Raw genomic sequence first — 5,361 nt, 5'->3', positions numbered from 1 at the left:
GAAGACTAATATGAAAGCAGTTCTTCCCTCTTGTCAAGAAAATCTTACTGGCTGTTAGGTTTACTTATCACAGTGACTTGGGTTTGGGTGACCAGGATTGGGCTGGTTGTCAAAAGATCTATTTTCTCATAGTCTGTGAGCACAAGAAAATCACTTTAACTCTCTGAATTTTAGTTTCCTTATCTGTTGAATAAAGGGCTTCTTCCTAAGGCTATTGTCCATGATAGGTCAGTGACATCTGACTTAAGTTTTAGGCGTTGGACACTAGGTGGTGATGTTGTGTTGCATTTTAAAGAAGTCTAGCTCCGAAGGAGTCAAAATCTAAATTTAGACTCCTTGTTTTCTCAGGTTTTAATAAACATGGCTTATGATTAATAAAACCCTATCTATGAAACAAATGTAATTGAGTATGAAAATAACATAAAGAGAAGAAGAGACCAAAAATAAGCTTTGCAGGCTTTTTGACATACTGGATCTAAAAACATTGAGTCTTAGTTACCTTAATCGTCTGATGTCCAAAGTCCCTAACTCTTTCCACATCGTATTTTGTGTAACGTATGGATCTATTGAAGCTTCATTGGCAGGCCTTGCTCCTGATGCCAACATTCTGTTTCTTATTCATCTCTTTTATTCAACATCTCAGGTTTCTAAAACTAGTCTCCTTGAAAGACTTTGTGAGACTTTAGGCTTCCTGTTGAGATGTCAGAAATTTATGAGTTGATGCAATTTTTATTCAGGAGAAAATTCTCTAAGAATACATTCTGTCATTATAGGTAGAAAGGCCTAAGAATGATTCTTTCAGAAGATTCTTCATCAAAGATTTACTACTTGTCTATAAAATCAGCAATGGAAGGAGAATGGGTTTCCTAAAATGGAGGCAGCTTCTTCTGGAGGTTTAGTGCTGTACATGGAGACCCAGACCCACATGGCTGAACACAATTGGAGTCCTAGCCTGGCAGCCTGAAAAACGCATGGGACATGTGAGTGTATTTCCAGAATCCTGATGAGGTGGAGAAATGGAGGAAGATGGACTGCTGCATGACCAAGTTCCAATGGTATTCTTTCCCTCCCTCCTGCCCTCCTTCTCTTTCTCTCTGGAGAGTGCAAATGCCCACGAGCAATAATATTTTTTAATTAAAGAAAAAAACAAGTTTATTTTACAACCAAAGAATTAAAAATCCATGCAATGTATTACATTGTTGGAAAAGTCATGAAGCATTTTTGCATAGAAAAGCAGAAAAATACATCAACCAAATACATTGTCCATGAAGTTTCTGAGGACCCCTTATAAACATACCTAGAACTTCATTTTTTGGGGTCCTCCATTTTCTGTTCTGACTCTGCTCATTTTTGGATGGTTTTACACTGAGTGATGGTAATCATCCATCCCAGCTCCTTTACTGATGAAGGACAACTTGTTCATGAAAGGAGAAGCCAAGTTAAACCTCTATCACCCTGGGTCTGGGTCCCCCCCCCACCACCACCACAGGAATATATGCAATGGAAAGGAATATATTCATTTTGAACAATTTAACATATTTTCACATAATTATCCCCATCCAAAAAATATGTACATTTTCACCATAGCGGCATACTCCTTTGTTGACATGAATGAGTAATTGGATACAGGAAAGTCCAATCAGTAGTGATCTTGTATGCTGTGTCAGAGAGGGAGCACTACCAGACAGAGCCGGGAAAACAGCTCCTTCAGACCTGGTTGTCCTGATTTATTAAACTGGCAGATCTGAGTCTCATGATAGGTTGAGTCATTGTATTACATGACCTAATTTTGGATCTCAGTCAGAGAGGGTAGATCTCTGCTATCTTTTGGCTAGATGACACAATCAATCGTCACTTTTCTTTGACTTACACACTTGAACACATTGAAATGTAATTCATCTGAGACTTATGAAAAGAAAAATGGTTTTAAATCTAAAAATGTTCCATTCCATGCAGATAAGGCTGAAGGAAAATTAACTCAACTCTTATAATACTCTAGTTTAAGGCTAAAAGAGACTCTTTCACATACTCCTGAGATATTTGCCTCAAGGAATAGTCTCACTGCCGCCTCAGAAACTTGAGGCATAGATAAGCTCTCTGAGGACCTGAAACTCCAAATTCACAAATTAAAATTTTTACATGCTTTCTCCATTCATTTTGCAATAAAAGAAATACAGCTAAGGAACACAAAGAACAAAAAAACTTTGAGACAAATGCAAAAATTAACTTGGAGTTTATTTTATATAGCCAGAAGAGTGGACTCATTGGGGTAGCACAAAGACCATTTTTTAAATGAATTGAGTCTGTACTCGGGTGATAGCGAGGAGATAAATAAAATGTAGAACCTGGCACAAATGAATAGAAATCCTTGCAGCTTCTCAAACCAGGTTCTTTTAGCCGCATTTTGTAGTTACAACAGAATAGTTTAAAAGACCAGAATAAATGTGACCTAAACATTTGTTAGCCTTAGGTTTACAAGTACAATTTGAATTATACTGTTCCAAATAGGTAAAGAAAACCATGAGAATAAATACATAATAGCTTAGCATTACACTTAGACTGTAGCACACTAACTGAATAAGCCCTATATTTAAAATGCATTTCAAATGTTATTTAGGGCATTTGGGTATCATTTCTCCCTAGATACAGCAGATAATGGCAAATCCAGGAGGACCTGGCAAGAGAATTTCATCAGACGCAATAAACAGGTAGAGTGAAAACTGATTATATTCTGATTTATGTAGTTCATTCATGTTCTGGGCCGTTTGTTCTGGAAAATGTACATTCCCTGATTCAAAAATTTCTATAAAGGTGATTTGGTGAGAAAAAATAAAGGCTTTCTGTCTTGAGTACTGTACAGCTTTTCATCATATTCTCTGTGTTCTGCTCCGTGTCTTCTATGTGAAGCTTTTCAACCTCTAGTATGATTGTTTTCTAAGGATGATTTTTATCAAGAAAAAAATGCAAGGCATGAAAAGGAATTCAAACCTTAGTTCTAATTTATTTTATTTTGTCTTATTTTTATCTAAGGTGGTTGAGAGAAAATAAAAAGGAACTTTTCCAAACAAATTTAGTCTTTGATATTTATGGGTAAAATAAGAATGAGTCCCTGTCTAGCATGCAAACAGTCAGCGTGGTGAGAAATCAGAGTTCTTCGCATCACTGTGAGAAGGAAGCTTTTGTCACAATGTCTTCACGGTGGAAGGGGGGCCTCAATGCTGCTGCAGTGAGAAACTAGGGTCACGTGTCACACTGATATCAGTCTCTCCTCCAGCAGAGATGACTCAGAGTTGCCAGAACTACTCAATCTAGGGCTTATATAGCAGTGGGTGAGCAAGTCACTTAGGGGAAATCATGCATTAAATAATTGGTTAGGTGAAGAATGGGTGTTGGGCAGGTGTGCAGGGTCTTCGGCAGGATATAGAGAATAAGTAAAATAGGAAAGAGGAAGGAGTCAGTCAGGCGAGGACGCAGGTGGCAGGAGCTGGGTGTTCTTGGCTAAGGACACAAAGCACATGGAGACGGAAAGCAAGCAAGAACATGGCATGTGATCAAGGTGTGTTGAGCAAGGGCCATGCCTTGCTAAGACTTATGGGCCATATTGAAAGTATTGGCCTTTAGCCTGAGAATAATGGGAACATTCAATTATAGGGAAAGTGTGCTTCACAAAGTTTGTGGAAAATGGAATTAAAGCATGAGTTTATTTTGGTGTGAAAAATTGTCAAAATGCCTTACATAGGTTTTTCATGGTATGCATTTTTTTTTAACTTTTAGAAGAAGTCTTATATATTTTTTTTTGAGAGATTGTGTGTCCTCACTGGAGAGACAGAGACTAAGAGATAGAAAGTGAGAAATCACTTCCCAAGGCGGATAGTCACGCAACAATCCTTTCTCCTCCATTCTCCTCTTGGAATTTTGGTCACGGATGCACATGTGCCAGGCATGAGTTTTAAGTCACCCAATCCAGGACTTGAACCTAGGTCGACTACATGGGAGTCCAGTGACATAACCATTACACCATCTGCTGGTCTTTGTATTTTAAAGAGTGACATAATCAGTTTTGCCTTTATAATAATCTGATTGTGTTGTACTATATTCAGAAGTTCAAATTTTTCTGTTATTTCTAAGTTACTAGAGGAAAAATCTAATTTTGATTCTTGTATATAATCGCACAAATTCACTCAAGTTGGAAACTGACTTTATTACCTAATCTGGAGAAGGCTATTAGACTTGTACACAGATACAGAACTTTGTATTATGGGAACTAAAATTGTAAAAAGATAGTCAATTTATTTTTAAAAACCTGCTTATTGAAAGAAGCATTTAAAAAGCAACCTTTGTAGTGTTTCAATATTTATTCTGGTAAGTTTAAATATAGTTTTGATAGGATAATAATATACTCATTTGACCAACTCTCCTAATTTCTAATACTGTAATTTTTCTTATATGCTTTATTTAATCTTAAAAATCCAATAAGCAATTTAAGATAGAGATATAAAGACTCATTACACTATATGGACCCACCACAAAGTCAATAAGCAATCGACTTACTGAACCCTCTGAGATATGATATTTTTAAATGCAGTAACGTGAACGGGAAAATGTATTGGAAGTTAGATCAGTTTAATTCTGGTTTGTATGGATATTGTGGAGCCTAGATACATCGTTCTCATGGCCATCTTTTCATTTTAGTTTCTAAAATAAGAATTCTGTCATCTGCTAACATTATCAAGTGAACATAAGTTTCTCTCTCTGTATGTAGGTGCACATGCACACTTACTCAGTTGTGCAAGAAATATTATATTAGTCTCTTAAAAATGGATAAAGTACTTCCTGAGTGTGCACCACACCAGGGTGGAAGGGAATTCAGTTTCATTCCTTATTGGGTCTCTCTCCCCAAGCAAGTTGGTAAGAGAGCCCGGAATTTTATATGCAGCAGCCTGTTCAAAGAAATCCTTTTGCTTAAGCCCACAATAGTCACCCTGATATTGGCATAGTTTGTAGAGATGGGTTCTGCTTGTTCCTAGCTGGGCTTGGTTCCAGCAACCTCTGCTGAGCCTGAGAACTCCGAACCTGCTTTCCTCGGGACACCACCGAACAACTGCTCTGTGGCCCTGAGATCTTCACGGGATATGCCAAGGAGAAAATTGTAAATTCTGGTATTTTCAACTTCCTACTTGGTCTTGGAAAATATCTAAGAATTTAAGCTTTTGAAAGTCAGGGGATAGCTCAGGGATGATTTTTAGCCAACTTTTGCTTTTAGTTCCTCAACAGAGGACACAGAAAGACATTCTTAGACTAGGGAAAAGAAAAAATGTAGGAAAAAAACCCACAAAAAACAAGAAAACCTGAAACAAGATA

The sequence above is a fragment of the Tupaia chinensis genome, unplaced genomic scaffold (assembly GCF_000334495.1).
Source record: "Tupaia chinensis unplaced genomic scaffold, TupChi_1.0 Scaffold000478_3, whole genome shotgun sequence".
Taxonomy (NCBI): domain Eukaryota; kingdom Metazoa; phylum Chordata; class Mammalia; order Scandentia; family Tupaiidae; genus Tupaia; species Tupaia belangeri.
Note: the sequence above shows the minus strand (reverse complement) of the source record.